At 35.9% G+C, this 26,429-nt stretch overlaps 1 long non-coding RNA gene and 1 pseudogene across 22 annotated transcripts in view; both read left to right on the top strand.

Annotated features, from left to right (window-relative positions):
* The window catches only part of LOC102153070, a 182,183-nt gene that overhangs the window by 26,379 nt on the left and 129,375 nt on the right, over positions 1–26,429 (top strand). For 16 of the 22 annotated variants that reach the window (XR_005353900.1, XR_005353903.1, XR_005353902.1 and 13 more), the window contains exon 5: positions 21,882–22,005. The exons of 5 other annotated variants lie outside the window; for them this stretch is intronic. This is a non-coding gene — a long non-coding RNA (uncharacterized LOC102153070). Of the gene's footprint in view, positions 1–4,786; positions 4,868–21,881; positions 22,006–26,429 lie in introns of all 22 variants that reach the window. One more of the 22 variants, XR_005353898.1, reaches the window with a different exon arrangement.
* On the top strand, positions 15,223–17,113 carry LOC612687 (annotated as a pseudogene).

Raw genomic sequence — 26,429 nt, 5'->3', positions numbered from 1 at the left:
GTGTTTAAATTGAGACTTACTGAGTGTTGGCAAAGATTTGCTCAAGTGAATAGTGTGGTGCATTTGTATTGATGGAGTTGTTTGGAACATTAAAGTGATAAGGCCCAGTAATCTAAATTTGGGATGTACTGGCATGTCTGCCTCAGGCCACAATCTGCTCTGTCCCTTCTGGATTTCTTTGGAGTTTACTGACCTTCTTGCCTAGTTGCCTGACATTCAACTTAGATCCCTACATTTTGTTGTTTCTTTCACATTTGCACATTGTGACCCTTCACCCTCTCCACTTGCATCTTTCTCCAACTATATTCCAGGGTGACCACCCCAATCTAGATACAATACTAATAACGTTTAAAAACAAATGTGATGCTCTTGTCCGGGCTTCCAACATGCCATCCAGACTGAGGAAGAGCCGGAAACTTTGGGGCCATGTGAGCCATAGCCACAGCCACATTGGCAAGAACTGGAAGCACCCAGGGCGATGGGGTAATGCTGGTGGCATGCATCACCACAGGACCAACTTTGACAAATATCACTCAGGTTACTTTGCAAAAGCTGGTGTGAGGCATGACCACTTCAGGAGGAACTGGAGCTTCTTGCTCAACTCTCAACCTTGATAAACTGTGAACCTTGGTCAGTGAGCTGACCCAGGTAAATGCTGCTGAATCAAGACTAGAGCTGCTCCTGTCTTAGATGTGATACCATCGAGCTACCACAAGGTTTAGGGAACAGGAAAGCTCCCCAAACAGCCTGTCGTCCTGAAAGCTAAATTCTTCAGTAGGAGAGCTAAGGAAACTAAGGATCTATGTGTGGGGTGGATAGAGCTGTGTCCTGGTGCCTTGAAGCCACATGAAGGGATGTTCATTAAATGCTAACAAGTGCTTAAAAAAAAAAAAAAGAATTAAAAAAATTCCAAGGGACCTCTATCAAGAGTACCATGTAGATATGGTGGGCATTTCCCAGAGTTTTTAACAAAAGGCTTATAAAAAAGAAAAAACAAAAAACCAAAAAAAAAAAAAAAAAAAAAAAGGTCAAAATATTGACCTAGACAAATATAGATATGATAACTGAAAAACAATAGGTTGATATAATTTAATTATAAACTGCTATTATTTGAGACTTGCAAACAACTCCCCTGAGGAAGTAAATAAAAACTAAGTGCAAATTGAAGTAGAAATCAAGAATAACCGAAGTTATTGAGTTTGAGGCTGAAAATCAGATGGGAAAATTCATAGGATTTCTAACCCCAGGTTTTATCTCCCAAGAGGAAATCTTGTTTATGTTAGAGATAATGTGCTCAATATATATATTTAAGTATGAATGGGTTTTGACTTAGTAGTAATGCATAAGCTTCGAAGTACAGTTGAGTAAAAGTCAGTATTTTTGGTGTCTAAAATATATCAAACATCACATAAAGTACATGTAGTGGTTTGTATAAATTTTTTAAGTTTTCCCAAGCCTGTGGTGAAGGATCACTTCTCACTAGAGGTAGTTAACAGAGGCAGGTCTCTCTTAGGCTGGCTCTTTTATAAGCAAGTTATTTTATTTTATTTTATTTTTTTATTTTTTATTTTTTTTTAAGCAAGTTATTTTAAATTATTTTTATTCTCTTTGAGATTGTATACTCCTTGCAAGCTAACAAGTTAGCCTGTCACAGTTACATAGATGTGGGCAGAAGATACGAGACTCCTGGTTCAGAGACAAAAGATCTTATCCGCAGTATCAATTGCCAGAGTATCAACATTTTCTTGTGCTGGTTCCCCACACCCCAGTTCGCACAAGACAGTGCAAGGATTAGGTAATAGCTGTCCCTGTAGTAGCTGGTTTTAAACCAGAGGTGTCTCAAGATAGGGAACCTGAATCTTTTATAACAGATGTATCTATTCTTGTCTTTTACTCTGCTTTTTATTATACAACACAGTAGGCAAACCTGCCCTTTTGCTTTGGGAAATATGGTCTTCATCTCTCAAGGCTCTTTGTTTTACAAACACCATTCAAAAGATACTCTAGAAAAATAATAGAAAATGCCTCTGTGCTCAAGATGTGGAAAAATGGAAGAGACTCATGAACTGTCCCTCAAATCAAAATTTGACAAAGATGGGCCTCTTCTCTAGATATCCTACGTTTAAATTATTGAAGGGTCTGAGAAGCCTTTTCCTTTTATTCTCCCAGAACGATGGTACTAAGGTGAACTCCGACCATCCAGAACATCTTAAGAGGATTAGACATTTGTGTCTTCTCTACTGGATAACTACAGTGGCAGACATACAGCCTAAGGCTGTTAGCGGACTAATCTACCTACCATTCAATATATATATATTAAAACAAAAGGCGGGGGAGGGGGTTTCTGGGAGCCTTGCTTCACTTATTCACAGCCAAGATAGCAATGTCATAAATATTTCACTACATCCTACCTTCCACTCTGATTTCTGACCAGTTCATGATCCCTTTAGCTACTGACTTTTTGCCTTCTTTCCTGCTTGTGTCACTACAGTTGTTTCTTGAGTCTTCTGTTTAATAATATTCATTTGGTAGTGACTGGTAATCCCCGTGCTAATACTAGTGTTTGCTCCTTGGCTTACATCTGTTGTCCAGTGCTCTGCAAAACAAATCTGATCCAGCTAGGCCTCCTGGATTCTATCTCGTGCCTGAGAACTGGTCCACACGGTTAAGTCCACACCCAGTTTTCACCAGCTTTTATGAAAAGAAGCCAGGCTCTGCCCAAAGTATGAACACCTTCTGTAAGATCTCCACCAGATGGCCATCAAGCTTTTACTTGATTTGAATCTTCTGGGTGGTTAGTACAGTCAAAAGAATCAAATGGTGACATACATTTGGGAGTTATAGTTTAAAAAACAATTCAATAAAGATCCAGAGCTTGGATTTAAAACCTATTTCGATGTGGACCAGATATTTATATGCATTAAAGAGAATAGATTATTTTCATAAGACATGTAGAATTATCCAATCCTGATTGCTCTAAATATGATCCAGGACCTAGGAAATACAGACTGTGACAGGGTTTTTCCTGATTGAGATGGATTTTTTGTAAGAAAAGACCTCCACAGATATTTGAAAATATGTGACTTTGAATATAATACATATCACTTCACCTCCCCATACAAAAGTTTGTGATCTATAAGCATGGGGAAAACAGTGTGAGGACTGACATGAATGTCAATATTATTAACAATATAGACTTTATCAAGCTATACATGTCTTTGTTCTGTCTTTCCTTATGGTCTTGACCTTCTGTTCTACTCACAATTTCCTTATTTTAATTTTTTGATACTGCAATTTTTCTGTGTTATTTTACACATTCTTCCAAGTTGTGAATTAAAGTAGATATGAACATATACATAACATCTTCATTGATTTTGTTTCTGTTTGTTTAATTTCCTTGGATTGGAATACTTTGAAATAAAACATGGCTTTATCTATATGTGCTGTACACTCTAGATTCTTTTACTCTCCCCTCAGAGTGCAAGAAGAGTGTATTGTACTTAGAAATACTACACACTCCTCAGTTTGGCAACATACACACTCCTAAGGATTGTTTGGAAATCAGAAAGCCATAGAATTTCAGAAAATATCAAAGCTTTACAAATTAGAAATAAACATTTTTTTTTCTGAACAAAGGAGAAAACTGAGCTCTTGAGGAGTAAAAAAACCTAATACAATCAAGCTTAATACAACTGTATATTTAGTTAATAACAAAGCCAAGGATCTTGATTCAAGTCTCCCTATATCAAATTCAATATTTTTTTCCATATAATATACTGCTGTGATTATTTTATCTGGATACTGAAAAGTGAATTAGAATTGAGGAATTAAAAAATGAAATCCAATGCTACCTAACAAAAGACAAGATAATACTCTTAGGGAATGCGGAGCTAATGCGTACTGAATTATTTGGGGGAAATTGAACTTATAGCCAGTATGTAAAGACAGGTCACCAGGTTAAAGAGTGAGTCACAGATCTTTAAAATGCTGGGTATTTTGTGACCAATAGCATTTGAAGTCATAAAAATCAGATAAAGATAATCAAATCTCATACCACAGCACATAAATTGATTGCTCCAGGGATCCAGTGCCTCCTTCTCTTCCTCCCTCCCTCTCCCTTATGAAGTAATTTCTTGGCCCTTAGAACTGTTTTCAGGATTTATTCAAAGTGTAGCTGCCAGAGTCCCATCCCATTTGGCAGAAGGAAGGGAACAAAGCCCCCAACAACTGCACTGTTTTCTACAAAGAACTTGACTCCCACTGTCTCTTCATTTCTTGGCTTTGGGCAATGACAGATTGCAGAATCAGATGTTGCACAGAAGTCTTGATAACAACTTAGAAAGATGACCATTGCTTGCTTGCTCTGTCAGGTTTCTTTCTTTCTTTCTTTCTTTCTTTCTTTCTTTCTTTCTTTCTTTCTTTCTTCTTTCTTTCTTTCTTTCTTTCTTTCTTTCTTTCTTTCTTTCTTTCTTTTTTTTTTTTCTGGAAAGTTTACTACGTCTTCTTCTAAGTACTGGAGGAAGATTCTCAGCTCTATCTTCACAGGTACCTAATTCTCTCTGGCAGCAGCGCAACTACTGACCCTCCAGAAAACCAAATGGATATTTCTGTAGGCCTACTGACTTATTTCACAAGATGCTAGTGCATTTCAGTTACTCTAAGAACTGACTTGGCAACTCTTTTGTACTTGAACCTGATCTGAAAATATTTCTAAAATCTAAAATAAATCCAAAATTGTTTTATCTTGTAAGTAATCAAGCTGAGGGGAGTGTGCTTTCTACGGCAGGAAGAGCACATATGCCCTCGAAGACAGAATTTGTGGATTTGAGTAGACAGGCTCAGCTGCTTACCGACTGGGTCGCCCCAAGTAAGTCACTCCTTAGCTCTACTCTTCTCATCTACAAAACGAGATAATAGTACCTTGTCTTTCGACTGCATAGCAATGTGTGAGAAGCACACAGGAACATGTGAGTGGAGGCTTTTCTAAAAACTGTACAGCATTGTGCCAATGGGTTATCATTCTTACCAGGAGAAGGCTGTGGGAGGATTAGAGAACCGTTGTGCCACGGACAGCCAGGCTGATAAAAAGTCTCAACTTCAGTTTATTTTCAAATGATTGTGTATTTAATCATATCAGCTCTGTAAGAGGGCTGATTGCCCTTGTGATGAAGAATTACTATTGCCGTTTCATCAGGGCATTCATCCTAATTCACTGTGGGAAGAGCAAGGTGGCAAAAAGTACATATATGGTGATTTATGAAAACTGACTTCCCATTGTTGAGAGAGGTACCCAGGAAGAAGGCATCCTTCAAACCCTACTCATGTGCAATATCATGAACTTACAATTCTGTGCAGTCCCTTGAAACTAAAGTGAAAGAATACTGAAATAGTGCATGTGAGACCTAGGTCTGAGTTTTGCCTCTGACTAGCCCTGAATAACAAGGCTGCTGCTGCTGCTGATAGCAGTAATAATAATAAATTTTACTGAGAAGTTAGTCTAGGTCAGGTACTGTGCTAAGTACTGTGTATACATTCAATTAATCATCTCAACTACTGTACCACGTAGGTACTGTAATTATCCCCATGTTACAGATGAGTTGACTGAGAATCAGGGAATCACACAGAAGCCATTGTTTTTAAAGGCCAAAATTTAGTCTTAATAATCTCATTTCAAAGCCCAGGTGTTTAAATGAATACCTTATTGCCTTAGTGTTTCTGTAGCTTGGCTATTTCGTCTGTAAAAATGCAAGGATTAGGGTAGATTCTCATGAAACTTCTCCCAACTCCGTAATTTTGTAGATATCATTTATTATTAAAATTTTGTTGCAGGATACAGATTCCTAAAGCACATTTTGGGTATTTTATAACCCTGGAGTAAAAAAAAAAAGGAAGCAATGTCACCTGAATTTCCCAACATATGTTTACGACCATTTGAATCATTTCTCATTTAATGTCCAGCTCTGCTAGTCCTTTTTCACAGAATAAGGAATTTTTTTTCAAAGTTAAATGTGATGTATTTATTAAATTAAGGATATATTTTTAAATTAAAGAAGTGTGAAGATGAGGCGTTCAGGAGAAAGTAAAAGAAACTGGAAGGTCAGGCCCTGGGAATACCGGTCAAAAGGCCCCATTTTATTTTTTTAAGATTTATTTACTTATTTGAGAGAGAGAGAGAGAGAAAGAAAGAGAGAATGCGTGTCAGAAAGAGGCAGAAGGAGAAGGAGCGAGAATCTTAAGCAGAATCCTGTTCTGAGCACAGAGCCTGACTTGGGGCTGGATCCCACAACTCTGAGATCTCCATCTAAGCCAAAACCAAGAGTGGGACACTTAACTGGCTGCACCATCCAGGCGCCCCCAAAGGGCCCATTTAAAATCCCTACTTCACCAGCAATGAATGAACACGGTGAGTAGTCCACTGGTATAGTTATATAATGGAGATACAGAAAATATTAGAGTTAGAAGGGGTTTTAGAGAATATCCAATACCATAATTTTATTTTAAGGAAAGAGTGAAATAGAGAAAGATCAAGACTTTAGAGTCTGGCCTATAGACATTTAAATCTTTATATTTGCCACTTACTAGGTATTTGGCTTTTGACAGATTATTTAACTTCTGTGAGGCTCTTCAAAGAATGAGAATAGTACTCTCTAGCAGCTAGGATAATGTTGAATGTCTAATAAGCATTCTATAAAAATTAGCTCTCCTCCCACTTAAATATCTGATCCTCTGTACAAGAGTCCCATGTTCCACTTCACCAAGCTCCCCTGTCCTCTGACCTCCACAATCAGCAATGGTCCCTGGGCCCATTGTAGATTTGTCCCAGTCTGCTAAAGAGGGTTGCAGTGCCTGGCTTGTTTCTTCTTCAAATGCCTATACCCATCTTGAGGTGGGTGCCAGAGAAAAGAAGAGGGAACTTTTATATTAAAAAGAAAAAATTGATCTTATCTTTTGATCCCTCTTGGGAACTTCTTTCTTTAATTTCCTGTTTTCCCTGATCCTATCTTTGTCTACAAACACACTGAACAACACTGCAATTTGTTGTCCCAATACTTCTAAAGATTCACTCAAGGGCTTTCTTTTTATTAATTATGAACATTTTAATAATTTCAGTATTATAAAAATTTTTTACTTACTAAAATAACTGAAATAGTAGTAATCGTTACTTATTGTTCCTTGTTTCTCATTTTTCATTTGTTTTCCTTGTTTCTCATATTTCACTTGTTTTGTAAGCATTTTTATTCTTATCAACTCCCTATGCCATTTCTGTCTCATACAAATAAATCCCAGTTTCTCTGCATTTCCTTTATGAACTCCATACTTATGACATCAGTATTTTTACTCAAACTTTATATTTATTTATCCAAGTATCTCAATGTCATTAAAACAAACTTATTATTTTGCCGATTCTCTTTGTTCCCTGCCTCTTTGGCTCTCTACTCCCTTAAATTTACTTACTTACATTTATTTATTTACTTATTTATTTATTTTTGAGGATCATTGACATATAATATTGCATTAGTTTCAGGCATACAACATATTGATTCAACCAGTTTATGTGTTAGCCATGCCACCACAATTGTAGCTACCATCTGTCACCACACAACACACAACACCTTTTACTTTTCATCCCACTGACTCATTCATTCCAAACTGGAAGCCTGTAGTTCCCACTCTCCTTCACCTATTTTGCCCAATGTGCCCCCCCCCAAACCCTGGCAACCATCAGTCTGTTCTCTGTATTAATAGGTCTGATTCTGCTTTTTATTTGTTTATTCATTTGTTTTGTGTTTTAGATTTCACATATAAGTGAAATCATATGATATTTGTCTTTCTCTGACTTCTTTCACTTAGTATGTTACCCTCTAAGTCCATACATGTTGTCACAAATGGCAAGATCTCATTCTTTTTTATGGCTAAGTAATAGTCACATATATATGTCACATATATATATATATAGAGTAATTTTGATTTGTATTCAAAGAAATTACTGTCTATGTTATCTTCTAGGAATTTTATAATTTTAGGTCTCACATTTAGGTCTTTAATCCATGTTGAGTTTATTTTTGTGTATAGTATAAGAAAGTGGTCCAGTTTTATTTTTTTCCATGTTGCTGTCCAATTTTCCCAGTAGCATTTATGAAAGTCTCTTTCCCCCTTTGTATACTCTTGGCTCCTTTGTCATAGATAAATTGACTATCTAGCATAGGTTTATTTCTAGGCTCTCTGTTTTATTCTATTGATCTATGTGTCTATTTTTGTGCAATTACCATACAAAATAGCAATCAAATAGTTATCAATAGTAATCAAATAGTAATCACAATAGTCATCAAAATAGATCACTAAAGCTTTGTAGTATGTCTTGAAATCCAGAATTTTGATACCTCCAGCTTTGTTCTCCTTTGTCAAGATTGCTTTGGCTATTCAAGTTCTTCTGTATTTCTATACATATTTTTGTATTATTTGTTCTATATCTGTGAAAATTGCTGTTGGTATTTTGATAGGAATGGCAATAAATCTATAGATTGCTTTGGGTAGCATGGACATTTTAACAATATTATTTCTTCCAGTCCATGAACACAGAATATCTTTCCTCCCTTAAACACTTAACGTAATGTTATTTTTCTATGTCCCAGTGCTATTCATGGCCAAACAACAATATGAGATTTTGGGTGTTTTTTTTGAATATCTCACTTTAGCAACAAGTAAGCTACTCAGCCAAGTTAATTGTGTCATCACAAGTCCTCCTTCCCGTTATCATAGGCAATATTCTAGTTCAAGTTGCTATCAAATCATTTCTAAAATGCTGAGTTTTTTACTATTTGATCGGTCCTTCCTCATTTGGTCCATTTGCATAATTTTAGTAGGAAATAATTCACGTTTGCTTTGCCCTCTCTGCCCCCAACTGTAAGAACTTAGAATGCTTTTTACATTGCCCACTGAAATAATGCCAACTAGTCTTTTAAGATCGCAACTAATACCGTTTGACCCTAACTGTATCTACTACCTTGACTCCCAATAAGTCTTCCACTCCAAACAAGCTAGCTTTCTTACTGTCAGCACTCCTCCATACACCAGGCTCATGGGCCTCTGGCTCTTCACTTAACATCATTTCCCCAACAAAAAGTATTTTCAAGACTATAGCATATTTGTGGGTTTTTGCAGTTTCCAGAGCACTTCTGTAGGGATTAGTTCATTTTGTCCTTCCTATAATTATAAGATCTAGGTAGGTATTACTATTGTTCCCATTTCTCAGATGATAAACCTCAGGTTCACAGAGGTTAATTGGCTTTCAGAGATCTCAATTGACCCAAAGTCTTGTGATTTCAAAAAATATAATGTTTATTATTTCAGAACACTATTTAGAATGCTGTCCATAGCTCATCATCTTTCCATTTATTATTCAAGCCCAACTAAATCTTCTCTCTTTCTTAAAGTTTCTTTTGGCTACAAAAGCCCACCAAGAACTCATCTCATGTTAAATGACTGTCCCATAGATGGGTTATAATTATATTCATTTTTTTCTCTTAACGTTCCTTCCTTCTCTGTTAGACCATGAGTCTAATGTGATAGGGAGAAGTCTTTTTTTTTTTTTCTAATTTTTTTCTTCTGAGTGCTTTCTGTGGTGCTTTGATGCTCAAATTGTTTTTGTTGAATGAATGATTTTCTACTTGGTCTTTGTAGGTCAGAGTTTTCTATGCCTAGCACATATGAAGCACGGGTTTACCCTTGCCTTTAATTATTATTATTAATTACTATTTAAATTAAAAAAATATTGTCAGTGTTTAAAACAGGCATATTCAAAAAGACAGTTTTTGTTTTCCCTAGAGCAATTCAGTGGTAGAATAAATACAAGAATTTAGAGAGTTGATTCAACAAAGCCTAGTGTTTTTGTCCCTTGTCTAATGCTTTTAATTTTAATATGAGAAATACAACTTGGCTTTTCAATCTCATTCCAGTTCTTAGTTATTAAATATTTTCTGAGAACAAGGTGTGGTTTATCAGTTTTCTCTGAAAATGGAGGCGATGTGGATTAGCTAAATAGAAGTGTTATTCCACTGTGATTAACCCCACAATTGACAAAAAGAAACTCCAGTTTGCTGTGTTATGTGACCTTAAATAATCTTTCTGAGCTGTCATGGTACTTTTACATTGTTAAATTATCTTTACTTGGCTTGGGCCTATTTATATGACACAATTATACATGACAAGCCAAGAACAGACAATATCAAATACATACGAACTAACATTTCTTAGTCTTTTTGTATTCAGCCAATCTTAGGAAAAACACTAAATTGGAATTTATTTTTTTCATATATCAAAATTGCATTATAAATATTATATAAATATATTTCAAATGAAATGGGTCCACATTAAATTATCCACCTTTAAAACACTTACCTGTAATAGTTACTGACTTTTAGATTTGTACAACTATTTTGCCTCAATTATGTTTCCTAGATTCTTACTCAATGCATAGATAATAAACACTCAGATTTCTAAAAATATACATAATCACTTTGGATGGAGTATAGAGGTCATATAAACAGTAAGAAATGGAACCAGTTCTGAGCCATGCCTTTTACAAGAGATGTTTCCAAAATTATCTCATCCTCAGATTATAAATCTGGTGGTTGGTTTCACTTGCAGAAATTTAATTAGTCAAGGTTTGGAATTACAAATTTAGAGATTTGCCACCACTTTTACTCAGTATTGTATAGACTTTTGCAGGTTGTTTGTCTCTTGCACGGACATGTCTTACTTCAAACGTGCTAAGCATGGGAAATTCTGACCAAACACACACACACACACACACACACACACACACACACACACACAAAAGACAAAAACAAAAAAGAAACCCAAACAGAATTTATTCATTTAACAAAAATTGTTTGAGAGATGCTTGTGGCTCAGTGGTTGAGTGTCTGCCTTCAGCTCAGGGCGTGATCCCAGAATCCCAGTATCAAGTCCCACATCGGGCTCCCCACAGGGAGCCTGCTTCCCCCTTGGCCTATGTGTCTGCCTCTCTCTCTGTGTCCCTCATGAATAAATAAATAAAATCTTTAAAAAAATTGTTTGAATTAAAAGCATGTTGTAGGCAGTCAGAATCCAAAAAGGATGCTATTCTATCCCTTTGCTTGATTCCATAGTCTTTATGGAAACCAGAAGTCTATTGAGATTAAAAACTTTTTTTTAAGATTTATTTATTTATTTCAGAGAGAGAGGTAGGGCAGAGGGAAAGGGAGAGAGAATTTCAAGCAGACTTCCTACTGAGCATGGAGCCCAATGTGGGGCTCTATCTCAAGATCCTGAGATCATGACCTGAGTCAAAATCAAGAATTTGACTGAGGCACCCAGGCGCCTCAAGTTTAAACACACTTTAGTTATTAATAGTGAGGAAGTTATAATTATTTAATTAAACAGTGATTGTTGAGCATATATTTAAATAAATGGCTGTATTAGATTGATCAAGTAATGCCACCATAGGTAAAAAGTAGCTGCTGCTGCCATCTAAGAACTTACCATAATAATAATAAACATCTGCATAAGACATAGGAGGATAAGACGAGAATGCAGAAGAGTATAGAGGCTAACTCTAATAAGAATGACACGAGATTTTAAGAAAGGAAAGTTCACAGTCAAACTAAAAGATCAAGAAAGACTACATGAGGAAAATAACATTTAGGGTAGCAATGAATGATAAATAGAAATTTGTCAGATCGAGATGTAAAAGGAAAGTGCTCCATAAACAGAAAAAAAGAACTTAAGCAAATATTCTGAGACTGGAAGACAGAGGGCATATTTGGGAAACATTACATGGTTTGGCTTGGTTCAAGGTTATGGCACAGGAATAACATAGAATGTGTGGGAGGTCAATGAACCAGCTACCCAAGTGTTGGGTAGGTATTGAAATCATCTAACATAATACAGACCTGGTGGTAAAGAGTAAGATGATAAAAAGTATTGACTAAATGAGAGGAAGTGACCTGGAAGATAGACCTTTGCAACAAGGAGGGATTATCACATATCAGAGTCTGATAGCATGCACTTGGAAGTAGCTATAAATTTTCAGGAGGTTGGAAGAAGCAATAAACGGCAGAGAGAATATCTGTCTCCTCCCTGTAAGTGGAAGAAAATGCCATCAATTGAGAGTCATGCAAGGTAACTTGGATCTGATGTGAAGAGCACTAACACAGAAGAGATTGAGAATATTGGGTTTATTGATGGTGACAAACCGTAAGCTTCAGAGGGCACGGCACAAGAATTGAGTGTTGACAAGATGTGGAAGCTTGAGTCAGAGCAGGAGATGTACAGATCCAAATTAGAGTAGAAATCCATTTGATGCACGGGAAGGCTGGCCTGTCAGTGGTAACCGAGGTAAACCAGAATGTAGGGCAGGGTGTGATTCAACTTAGTCATCTCCTAGGGAACATAATAATTTCTGTTATCTATTTAACACTCAAAAGAATCCTATAAGGTATATATTTTTTAGAATAAATTTATAGATGAAGAAAGCTAGAAAACAAGGAGTAACTGTATAAGGTTCTATACCAGTGGAGCCTTATTAAAACTTGGGTTTTCTGACTCAGAAATTTTTCTTTCTTTCTCTCTTTCCCTTGCCCTTTCTCCTTCCCCAAATCATGATCTTTCCAGAATAGGCCAAGAAAATACAATGATAAAAGGGCGGAATTGGAATGAAATGATGTAGCTGCTTAAAAAACAAGGGAGATTGTTTCATGAAGTTAATCAGCAGAGTAAAATGTTTTAGCCAAATTGAGAATGATGAAGACAAAAGATAGACCTTTGAATATGACTCTAACATAAATATTTCATTAATTAGATTAGATTGGATATGGCATGAATGTATAACCCTTATAATTCTCAGAGTGCTTTCTATATAATTTCCTTTTCTGGTGACAATAGGCTTGTGAAAAAGATATTTCTCTTTCTTGCATAAGGAGACTCAGATTAATAGAATAATTTTAGCTAGAGGGTAGTGGAGGAAGGATTCTGAACATAAGTCTTCTGAATTCAAGTCCTCTTCCCTTTCCAAAATCCCTGAAAATAAAAACAAATACAGAAAAAAACTTCAAGGGTCCAGTTATACTGGTAGATCTAATGCCTGCAGAATTACATGTAATATATCTTTATGGATAGCTTAGTATTCTTATTATTTTCAGATGTAATTTCCAAAAAGGTTTGCAACTTTTGCTTAGAAATATACCCCTCTGTCATGCTGTCCAATAGAAGAGAGCGCCCAAGATCAAGGGAGGAGTTACTTACATATTATTTTTGATTCTTTAAAAGGATCAATGAGGGCAGCCTGAGTGGTTCAGCGGTTTAGGGCCACCTTTGGCCCAGCATGTGATCCTGGAGACCCGGAATTGAGTCCCACATCGGGCTCCCTGCATAGAGCCTGCATAGTCCCTCTGACTGTGTCTCTGCCTCTCTCTCTCTCTGTGTGTGTGTGTCTCTCTCATGAATAAATAAAAAAATAAATAAAGTAAATAAAAGGATCAATGATTAGCAGCATGGAGACATGTAGCTATTTATGAGCTCTTTTAGCTAGACTGTATCTAGCAAGGTAGCTCTAGTGACATAAGCTTTACATTCGAAAGCCTTTTCCAAAGGTTGTATTTCATAGTTTGACTATATACATTAATTATCATTATTCATGGTAGTTACATTTTATAAAATCTTGGCAAACACTGAATTAGCAAATACTGAACATTGTTCTTAGGGGAAATACAGTGTCCTCTGGTCACAGTATTTTTGACAATTCATCAGTATATAACCTTGTTTTATTCATGTTTCTGCTTAAAGACACTCTATTTAATACATATTCTTGATGACTAGTATTGAACTCATGGTCAGCAGCACTCTCATGATAACTCATGCCTCAACAAACTTATCCAGTGCATTCATTTTCTCCATTAATCCATATCACAATCTCTTGCACTTAGGAAGACTAAACAGCACATTGGTACTACATTTGGTGATCATTGAAAATGGCAAAATCCTGTCTCATATTTAGGTCCTTAATCCATTTTGAATTTATTTTGGTGGTTGCCAGAAGGGAGTTGGGTGGGAGGACGGGTTGGATGGATGGGGATTAAGGAGTGCACTTACGGTGAGCACTGGATGTTGTAGGGAGGTGCTGAATTACTAAATTGTACACCTGAAACTAATATTACACTGTATGTTAACTAACTGAAATTTAAATAAAAACTAAAGTGGCAAAATCACCAGTCAAATGCACAAATTTAAAAAGGTATTAAATAGATTGTAAAAAAAAGTACTTGCTTACAGTGTGAGAACTGAAATAAGAAGACAGTTTTACCTCAGCTGGGAGATGTACCGCTAGAGATTCAAATTTTTCGTTTTTCTTACCTTTCTGTGAATGACAAGGAAAGCAATGCGGATATTGATTTGAAGCAAATTTGCAAATAATCTGTGAATAATGATGATGGACTGTATTAGAGAATTAAAGTCTTATATTACCCAAATCAACCTACAGATTCAATGCAATTCTTATCAAAATTTTAATGGTATTTTTTCAGATAAATAAAGAGAACTATTCAAAAATTCATATGGAATCACAAAGATTCCAAATAGCCAAAGCAATCTTGAAAAAGAAAAACAAAGCTGGAGGCATCACTTCCTGATTTCAAATTATATTATAAAATAAAGTTATGGTAACCAAAACAATGTGGCACTGGCATAAAAATATACATATCTACCAATCGAATAGAATAGAGAGCCTAAAAGTAAATCCATGACTATACAGTCAACCAGTCTTTGACAAGGATGTCAAGAACAAACAATGGAGAAGGGATAGTCTCTTCAATAAATGGTGCTGGGAAAACTGAGTATCCATGTGCATAAAAATGAAACTGGATACCTATCTTACCACACTCACAAAAGTTACCTGGAAATGGATTAAAGACTTGGATGTAAGAACTGAAACCATAAACCTAGAAGAAACATAGAAAAAAATCTCCTCGGCATTGGTCTTGGCAATGATTTTTTTGGATATGGTGCCAAAAGTACAGGCGTCAAAAGCTAAAATACACAAATTGGACAATATCAAACTAAAAAGCTTCTGTACAACAAAGGAAACAATCAAGAAGATAAAAAGAAAACCTATGGAATGGGAGAAAATATTTGCAAATCTGACAAGGGGTGAATATCCAAAATATATGTATGTCTCGGGAGGTGCTCCTGAGCCCAGAAGCCATGTCTTACCCCGCTGATGATTACGAGTCCGAGGCTGCTTATGATCCCTATGCTTACCCAGGCGACTACGATATGCACACAGGAGACCCAAAGCAGGATCTGGCTTACGAACGTCAGTATGAACAGCAGACCTATCAGGTGATCCCTGAAGTGATCAAAAACTTCATCCAGTATTTTCACAAAACCGTCTCGGATTTGATTGACCAGAAGGTGTATGAGCTGCAGGCTAGTCGTGTATCCAGCGATGTCATTGATCAGAAAGTATATGAGATCCAGGACATCTATGAGAACAGCTGGACCAAGTTGACTGAAAGGTTCTTCAAGAATACACCTTGGCCTGAGGCTGAAGCCATAGCTCCACAGGTTGGCAACGATGCCGTCTTCCTGATTTTGTACAAAGAATTCTACTACAGGCACATATATGCCAAAGTCAGTGGGGGCCCCTCCTTGGAGCAGAGGTTTGAATCCTACTACAACTACTGCAATCTCTTCAACTACATTCTTAATGCTGATGGTCCTGCTCCCCTTGAACTACCTAACCAGTGGCTTTGGGATATCATTGATGAGTTCATCTATCAGTTTCAGTCATTTAGCCAGTACTGCTGTAAGACTGCCAAGAAGTCAGAGGAAGAGATTGACTTCCTTCGCTCCAATCCCAAAATCTGGAATGTTCAGTGTCCTCAATGTCCTCCACTCCCTGGTCGAAAAATCCAACATTAACCGGCAATTGAAGGTGTACACAAGTGGTGGTGACCCCAAGAGTGTGGCTGGCGAGTATGGACGGCACTCCCTTTACAAGATGCTTGGGTATTTCAGCCTGGTGGGGCTTCTGCGTCTGCACTCCCTTTTAGGGGATTACTACCAGGCCATCAAGGTGCTGGAGAATATTGAACTGAATAAGAAGAGTATGTATTCTCGTGTGCCTGAGTGTCAGGTCACCACATACTACTATGTCGGTTTTGCATATTTGATGATGCATCGCTACCAGGATGCCATCCGGGTATTTGCCAATATCCTCCTCTACATCCAAAGGACCAAGAGCATGTTCCAAAGGACTACATACAAGTATGAGATGATTAACAAGCAAAATGAGCAGATGCTCGCGCTGCTGGCCATCGCCCTCACCATGTACCCCATGCGAATCGATGAGAGCATTCACCTGCAGCTGCGGAAGAAATACAGGGATAAGATGCTACGCATGCAGAAGGGTGACCCACAGGTCTATGAGGAACTTTTCAGTTACTCGTGCCCCAAATTCCTGTCACCTGTGGTGCCCAACTATGATAATGTGCACCCCAACTACCACAAGGAGCCCTTCTTGCAGCAGCTGAAGGTGTTTTCTGATGAAGTGCAGCAGCAGGCCCAGCTCTCCACCATCCGTAGCTTCCTCAAGCTGTACACTACCATGCCTGTGGCCAAGCTGGCCGGCTTCCTGGACCTCACAGAGCAGGAGTTCAGGATCCAGCTCCTTGTCTTCAAGCATAAGATGAAGAACCTAGTGTGGACCAGTGGCATCTCTGCCCTTGACGGTGAATTTCAGTCGGCATCCGAAGTTGACTTCTACATTGATAAGGACATGATCCACATTGCAGACACCAAGGTCGCCAGGCGCTATGGGGATTTCTTCATCCGGCAGATTCACAAATTTGAGGAGCTCAATCGAACTCTGAAGAAGATGGGACAGAGACCCTGAGGACATTCACACTCTTGTTAGGAACTCATTTTAGGGTCTTTGTAGGGGGGCCTATTTTTGTCTCCATGAAGCCTTTGCCTAGATCAGCCATCAGCAATTCAGCTGAGTTGAAGTTTATTTGGATTAAGGACTATTTGGATTTTAAATAAGTCTCAGTAAAAGATCTTCTTTGGAAAAAAAAAATATATATGTATGTCTCATACAACTGCATCACCAAAAACCAAATAATCTGATTAAATATGAGCAAAGGGCCTGAATAGACAGTTTTTCAAAGATGGCATACAAATGGCCAATAAGTACATGAAAAGGTGCTTGATATCACCACTCTTCAGGGAAATGCAAATCAAAACCACAATGAGATTATCACCTCATACCTGTGAGGACGGCTGTTATCAAAAGGGCAAGAGATAACAAATGTTGGCAAGGATGTGGTGCAGCCACTGTTTAAAACAGTAAGGAGATCCTCAAGAAATTAAAAATAGAACTGCTATATGATCCAGCAATTCTACTGGGAAATGAAATCAGTGATGTCAAAGCGATATCTGTACTCCCATGCTTATTGCAGCATTATTCACAATAGCCAAGATAGAGAAACAACCTAAATATCTCTCAGTGGATGAATAGATAAAGAAAATGTGGAGTGAATATGTACAATAGAATTATTATTCCGCCACATGAAACAAGGAAATCCTGCTCTATGTAACAACGTGAATGAAACTGGAGAGCATTATGGGAAGTGAAATAGGCCATACAGAGAAGAATGAATACTTCTAAGTGGTAGTAGTATTATATGTGGGATTTAAAATATTGATTTTACAGAAGGAAATTATAGAATGATGGTTGCAAGGGGCTGGGAAGAGGGGAAGTTAGGACTGTGTAAATTGAAGTGTTCAAAATTTCAGTTATAAGATGAATGAGTTCTGGGATCTAATTTATATATAATATGGTGACTATAGTTAATAATGCAGTACTATTTACTTAAAATTTGCTGAAAGTAGATCTTAAACATTCTCACCTCAAACACACATGCGCAAAGAGTTAACTATGTAAGATGCATGTGTTAATTATCTTCAACTTGGTAATCATTTCACAGTGTGTGTGTATATATATATATATCAAATTATCAAGTTTACTTTAAATATATACAATTCTATTTGCCAATTATTCCTTAATAAAGCTAGAAAAAAAGAAGATTAAAAATCTCACAGCTCAAAGCTTCTACATGTAGTTGTCAGGGATCTGAACAAAGTAACACAAAGCAATCACTTCTGCTTGAGGGAGGCAAAGAAAATGATCAATTTAGAGACATGAATTCTAAAAAGCATTTCTGGACATTTGATTTTAATTTTCCAAAAATATTTTAAAACGTGTGATAAAACTTCAACAGCTTTTCCTCCAAAAGTAATATCAACCATTTTGTGGCACCTCCACCCCCAACTCTTTTTATTTAGTAATTTTGTGTGCTATATAATGGTTTAAGATGGTAAAGTTAAGTCATAGGTATGTTGCTAGTGTAGGGATGTATGGAGCAAAATGTTGAAGATTCCACTGGTATTAAAATAAACATGCAAGGTATATTACTATGTATTCCATGAGGCTCAGTGTATATTCATTTAATGTTATGCCCTTTGCATTTGAAGAGAGCCCATAAAAATCATAAATTTTATATAAATATATAAATACATATATATATTTCATTAAACTATGTTTTAAGATGTTGTTCACTCTCTTATCCATAGGTCCTCGTTGGAGAACCTAAGTCAATTTTCAACTGTTCATTTGTAAGCTAAATTTGTCTTTGTGGACTGAATTACATGCTTTCCTGGGCAAAACAAAGACATAAACAAATGCACATTAAACTCAACATGCTTTGCTTTTTGCCTTAACTTCCAGGGAATTTAGAGATAATGTTAGTGTCAAATTTTTAATGAGCATCTTTATCTTGATGCTTGGTGCTATCTATCTTCTTTGTAGAATCTAGAACCTAATAGGTGGCCAGAGAGTTGGAAATAGTTGAGCGTAAACTTCACAATTCCCAAACCAGATATCCAGGTTAGTCACAATGCACACTTCTCCCCTTATCTACCCCTCCATAGCAAGCCTGTCCTTAATTTGCTTCCCACTTCTCTCTTTCTACCGCACCTAGAGTTTAAATTTGGCTAAAATCTATTTAGAGTAGAAAATATCTTCTCTGGGTGTTCATAAAAGAGGATAGGTTCCTTTTTAATTTGCAAGTATTGGCCCAATCTTCCATTTTCATTCTAGGCTAATTCTCAACATATAAATACCTATTTTTCATTTATTCATTTATCCTTTATTTGTTCACTTACATTTTTTACTTTACTGTATGTCACTGCTAACAATAGCAATGAAGAAGACAAAATATACTGCTTTGAAGAATTGACATTTCAGTTAGTGGAAACATTAATCAGATGGAATTTTGGACTTTGAAAGTACTGTGGAGATAAAGCATGGCAGGGGGAATAGGAAGTGTCAGACAGGGAGGGATTTGTAATTTTGAGTAGGGTAGCCAGAGGAGGACTAATTAAGAAGGAGATAAAGGGTTGGCCATGAGGTGGGGTGGAAGAGGGAGGATTTAGGATCATTTTCCAGGATCTGGCAACAGTCTAATTATAAAAGCACTGAGAGGAATGCTTATCCAGACTGCTCAGGACATAACAAAAAGATTGGTGTGGTAAGGAGAAACAGAGTGAAGAGGGAGTACTCAAAGGTGAGTACATCTCAGGGAAGAGCAGCAACGGGGCAGGTCACGTGAGGCATCTGTACAGATTGGGGATTTTACCCCAGGTTGGATAGAGCCACTGAAGAGTTTTGAGCTAAAAGTATTTCTCTGACTCTCTTTTATAAAAGGGTGTTAGGGGAACAAGTATGGAAGCAGAAACCCTATGGAAGATTTTGCAATAATTTGAGAGAGAGACAGAGTTGATTCAAGACAAGGTTTGGAGTGGGGGTGGTGATAACTGGTCAGATTCTGGATCTACTTAGATGGTAGATCCAACAAGATTTTCTATACAATTGAATATGGGGCATAAGGAAAATAGGTTAAAAACGACCCCAACATTTTTGTCTTGAGCAACTGGAAGGATGGAATTGTTATTAACCCAAATAATAAAGACTGTTGGAGGAGGAAGATTTGGCGGAGAATATCAGAAGTTCATTTTAGATATATATGTTTAAGAAATTAAAGTAAAAATTCAGAGTAGGCAGTTGGATATATAAGCCTATAGACAAGTAGTACAGGGAAGAGATATGGGTGGGAGTATAAATCTATGAGCGTTCTGTATAAAGGTAGTAAAAGATGAGCATTATTTTCTCCTTTTTGATGCTTTTCCCCAGGAGCAATACGTCCTAAAAAAAAACGTGGCCTTCCCTTTATCAATAAACTGTTTTAGGTTGACTGAGGTTTAGTGACAAGATAGGAACTGATTTCTCTCCTCCTTTTTATTATTATGATGTGTTCAACAAAAGTAGTTTACATTCCTTTCAAAGGCAGAGTATACAATTTAATGAAGAAGAAACACATTCTATTGTTATTAAGTTAGATGTATGGTGACGTTTAGAAATTTTTCACCAGTGGGCAGGAGTCCAAAGATACTTCCACTCACTGGCTCATTGATTGAGCCACTCATTCATTAATAAATGACACTTATTAAACACTTTCTCTGTGGTGTGGAATTCATGGGATTTGGTGAGGGATTATGTAAAGTGTGAGGGACAAGGAAGATTGAGAGACTCTTCTGAGGTGGCCAGCTTGGGTGAATGCTGGTACTATTAACAAAGACAGAAATAGCTGGGAGAAGAAGCAGGGTAATTGAATTTGTATGCAAAGTAGAGTTCAGTTATATGCATCTTAAAATCAAAGATATTAGAGATTATTCAAATAGATTATCTTCTATCTTTCTTTGTTAGACTGAATCTTTCTTTCTTAATTTTTAGATCTCAACCTAAATCACTTCCTCCTACTTTATTCTCTTTGTGTCCTGTTTTTTTTTTTTTTTTCTTCCTTGCTGGCAGTACTGTTATTTGGTTACATTATTATTTTTTTCTTTTTTTACATACTTAATATATGGCTCCAGTACTGGACTTTAAGTTGTAAAATGGTGATGACCATGATTATTTTGTTCCAACTAATAACACAAAATTCCTGGATGTATAAGTCATCAACAAGTATTTGTACAATAAATGACTAAAATATATGTTTGAAGAGTTTATAGCACATTGATGGCAAATGAAGGCTGTGATAATATTGAAATTTCTAAGGATAATGAAGAAGAGGACCAATGAAATAATTTGAGGAAGCTTCAACATCAGAGTCAGTAAAGAGACGACTCATTAACATTTCAGAAAACAGAAAAAATGAAGTACCCTGAAACCAAATGAGGAAAGTATTTCAAGAACTACACTTTTTTTTTTCCTTTTCTGGTTCGAAGGAAAGCAAAAATCACACTCCAATTCTTGATCTTTATTTTTGTAAAATAAACAACACACAAACCAAACAAAAACAGTCTCTTAAAATTTGTTATTTTGGCCTCCCTTCTTCTGATCAACTCTACGAACTAAAGATAATGAGTGTATTTTTAAGTACATTTCTAATGTTTCTTTTGCATTTAGGATATATCACTTACTTGGTTTGAAATAATGATCTTTTCTTAAACCAAAGTCCAATATAATTAAACTATAAAGTACATATGTTTGTGTGTCTTTGTGTATGTATTTGTGTATGTAAACGTGTAGGAGGGTGTGTATGTGTGTTCATGTGTGTTCTTTTAGGTTAAGCGAAGATTTGAGTCATGAAAATATTTCTTGAGTTCTACGTAGGTCCACATAAGAGAGCTCAGAAAATATAAAGTACATAGGGCCTAAATGTACTGATTAGAAGATCTAAATGTCACCAGGAATGACCCACGGAGTGAATAATTTGTTTCCCTAGGAACATATGGAATCCACTGACTTCAGGAAATATTTTCAGAGCGCACACATATTTCTTCAAGACGTTAACATCCCAGGGGAGGAGGAGGAATAAAAACATGACAGGGAGTAATTTAAAATGGCAGGTACTGCAGTTTTCTTTTCCTGTGCTGGAAACCTGATATTTGATACGAATGTAGATGATTTTCTTATGATTGCTATAAAAAGTTGATACTATTCTTTCCAAAATCCTCTAAGATTTATTTTTTCCTCCTCCTTTGTGGAATTTTGTTGTTTTTGAATGTCTTAGATTGTGGGTACAAAGAAATCAAAACATTGCACATTATTTCTTATAATGTAACCACAAGAAAATGCAAATGCTGAGGCTCTGATTCACAAAAGAATATTGCCTATTAGTTACGGTATGGTTCAATGGGAAAATGGAGTCCAAAATTAAATTATATTTCACTAGACTGTAACACAATCAAACCTTGATTTTTGTGCATCAGTTATGTTATTTCCCCTTTTAATTTTAATCTTTTCAACATTTTTTATAAGATTATAACACCTCAGGAGACTTAAATGCTGGACTTGAACACAGACAACCTAGGTTCCAAGTCCCATTTGCCACTAATAAGATATGTGACTGGGCAAATTACTTAAATTCTCTGAGTTTCATCTTCCTTGCCTATAAAAGAAGGATGACATTATCCATTCTAGAGATTACTGTGAGGATTAAATCACAGAATGGAAATGAATAAATGTGAGTTTTTTTCTTTCTTTGCTTCCAAATGCCCACTCTCTGGTGGATGTTGCAAAGGCTTGAATTGCTGAGTACATTATCCACAAATCCTGGAGAACATAAATCTACGGGGATCTGAGTCTGGAAGGCAACATTTTGTAGAAAATAATTGTCAGGATGACTTACATGAACTTGATCTTCCTTTTCTGAAATTAATCTTTGTTACACCATAGAAAGATGGTTCCTGAGTTTAGATACCATGGACTTCATCTTGGGACACAGATTTTATGACAACGGCTTTTTAAATGATGACCCACAGGAAGAAATACATCTTATATTGCAGCCTATTACTTTCATTCATATGTATGTCTGTCTTACAAGTATATGTACACCTGAAACAAAAGTTTCGTAAAATCATAAGTATCTTTGCTATATGTGTATCACTTTGATCTTTTCTATTCTTTTCTATTTCATTATTTTAAAAAATTCTGGTTACTATCTAGTAATTTGATTTCAGTATCTACTAATGAAGCGCCATCCTGTAGCTTGAAAACCTTTTTTCTTTTCTTTTTACTTCGTATAGGAAGTACCTTTGTAACAGAGCCTTTTGTCTAATTGCATTTCTACAAATAGCATCTAATAAGTTTAAAATTTACAAGATTTTTGGCAATCACCTTATTAGCATTCTTTCACAGTCTGAAAGGTAACATTATTTTTGGACACAAAAGTCATCAACCATCAAGGTCTTCAAGTTCCAACCTTATTAAGGCAAAACCTAAGTCACCTGTCCTCTAATGCTAGTGACATTTACAAGCTAGTTGTGTTTGTCCACTGAGCTTATTCTCTGGTTGGGGCTGTGGTCTAAATAATAACAGGAGGCTCCATACGGGGTTGGCCTCATGGGTTTACACCCGGTGCAGGTCAACAGACTTTGCCTTCAGAAGGGCCCTGTGTTTAATTTAATGCTCTGTTGTCACATCTTCAATTCTTAAACATTTTATTTTAGAACTAGTGTGTTATAAGCAGAATTTGATGGGTAATAGAGTATGCACGTGAGCAGAGATGATATTAAGCAGTGTATGTGACTACCAGTCCTTGCCAGCCCTTTTGCATATGGCCTTTGTGAACATCCCATCAACATAGAACCCCATTAGATTCACAATGTGCTGGTGTAGAGAAAGCCTTGAGGCAAATACAAGGTGATAGTAGGTAATGTCATAGAAGCTGCTTTGTTATGGAAGGAAAAGGAAAGGTAAGGCAATCCATAGTTCCTTTCCTTTCAGTCCTTCCTCATGCCCAGGTAAGCTGCAAATAGAAAGTTGGTAGACTGTATGCATATCAAGAAGTAAAACAAAATAGTTGTTATTACGCAGTTTTATCCTTTGTTTTAGCAGCAAGAAAATACATATACACATACAAGCTACATATAGAAATTGTATAATTCCAACGACTCTACATGAGAGTTAGATTTTTTTATATTTGCACTTAAAACTGGCATTGCACAACATGAAACTAGTAGTAAAATTTATAACAATTTAAAATTTAATGTTCTTTACTTAGGATGACATTAAATAGAAAGTAAAAACACTATGACAATTTAAAATAGAAAACTCAAAAGAAAGGGACAAGCTTTGTATTATATACATTTATGGCATTTTTTTCTGCTTTATGAACAAGGAATTCCACGTTTATGTTTTATGCTGAGCCCTGCAAATTATGTAGTTACTCCAGGCGCTTGCTCTCTTGTGCTTTCTCTCTCCCTCTCTCACTCTATGTATGTATAATATGTTATATATAGTCTACATATATTATTCTATATATAGAATATATTCTCTATACATTATATATTATATATAATACATATTCTATATATTATATTTAGAATATATTTTCTAAAGTTATATAATAATTATTATAATTGGTATTTCATAAATGTATTATGAATAATGTATATTTTATATAATACATATTCTATATATATTATATTTGGAATATAAATATTCTAAGTTATATAATAGTTATTGTAACTGGTAAGTGTTTTGCAAATGTATTAAGACATAAGAAGGAAAAGCCTAAAATACTGTGAAGGAATAGAATAAACTATATAATAAACTATATCTGAACTGATAGTATTAATTCAAGAACAACTTCAGACTTCTACTTTTCATAAGTTTTACATCCCAGTAGATGCTAGTATTGTGTGAGGCAATAGAAATATAATAAACATTGGCCTTAAGGAGTTTCCATTCTATAACAAGTGTTATTTGTTAGTTGTTAATGTATCATAATGGGCAATTATGTTATGACACAGACAGATTCAAGGTGGAGCAAAGATGAAGCACTTATTCTTTTGAGTGTTGGGTGGTGGGGGTGATGGAGTAGTGGGAATCAAGAGCCCTCAAAGCAGCTTTCTACAAAGAGGAATGTGGGAGCAGAAACTGTTGTAGGATTTGAGAAATTGGTGTTTTAAATCATGGCACTTTAAATCAGGTCGATCAAAGCTAGAATCAGTGAACTTTTTTCGCTGTGAAAAAATTTTCAATTTTCCTGTGTTGTCTTTCTCTGGGCTCTAATGAGAATGTTTCCTCAGATCTTATACTCTTTCCTATTGAAACAGAGTTTTTACTAGCTCCTCTTCTGGAAATCTCTTTGAATCACAATTTCACCACCAGCTATTTAGAAGAAACCTCCTGTTAGGTTAGTCAATACTGCTATGTTCACAAAAGTGATAGCAGCATGCTTTGCCTTAGTAAGGGTTCTGTTTGTTTGATTGATTATTGTGCATTATTGGCCAAAGGCCTTATTTCTTTTCTTAAGTTTTATAATGTCCGAAGATATTTATCTCACACTTAATTTCATGTCTTTTAATCTTTAATCACCAGGATTAAATAGTCATTTCTAATTTTTCCTATTAGATTCTAATATGGTAAACAATCCTCATCTACTAAATCTTTTTATAACACTCAACAGATGAAAAAATGTGTTATTTCATTATTTTATATTGTGCTGAATAGCCTACAACATTCCAAGTAATGAAATATTTTCTCTCGATTAATAATGAAATGATATGTAATTACTCTGAGACCAGTGATAATTTCCTTAAGAACTTGATTTTGAGGATTTCCATATTAATTAATGGAATTTTTATCTTAAAAGCTCTTTCAATCTTTTTTTCAGTGTAACATGTTGGTCTTATATTTTAAAAGCTCTTTCAATCTTTTTTTCAGTGTAACATGTTGATCTTATATTTTACTCCATAGATGCACTGTCTTGTAATTCATGACCTCCTTTTCCTATATTCCCTTTTCCAAATTTCTTAAATCTCACATGGTCCACTGTTGACCTACATACCACTTAGCTGCCCTTCTACGGTGTATTTTCTGAAAAATAATATTTTGTTCTGATTACTGATTTTTATTACCTAAGTTTTACACTTATGTTAATTTATAATTATTGTCTGGTTCCACCCCATATTTTTGTGTTATTTCCCTTCTTAAAAGTGAGTTTCAGGCTACTTTTAAAACTTGCATAGCTTGATAGATGCCTAGAAAAAAATGTTTTGAATGAATGCATATGTGTCATAAATATTTTTAAAGCAGGCTTAAATTTAATGGGAATATTTTTCTAAAGGTAATGAGAACTCTCTAAATAAATGAACCCATTCCCTTTTGTAATTTTATGAAATAATAATTAAAAGAAATCTTCAGGGAAGCTTGAGTGGCTCAGTCAGTTGAGCATCCAACTCTTGGTTTCAGCTTGGTCATGATCTCAGGGTCGTGAGATTGAGCCCTTTGTTGGGCTCACACTCAGCACAGAGTCTGCTTAACA

Source organism: Canis lupus, chromosome 1 (genome assembly GCF_011100685.1).
Source record: "Canis lupus familiaris isolate Mischka breed German Shepherd chromosome 1, alternate assembly UU_Cfam_GSD_1.0, whole genome shotgun sequence".
Lineage (NCBI taxonomy): Eukaryota > Metazoa > Chordata > Mammalia > Carnivora > Canidae > Canis > Canis lupus.
Note: the sequence above shows the minus strand (reverse complement) of the source record. Positions and strands in the feature narration are given on the sequence as shown.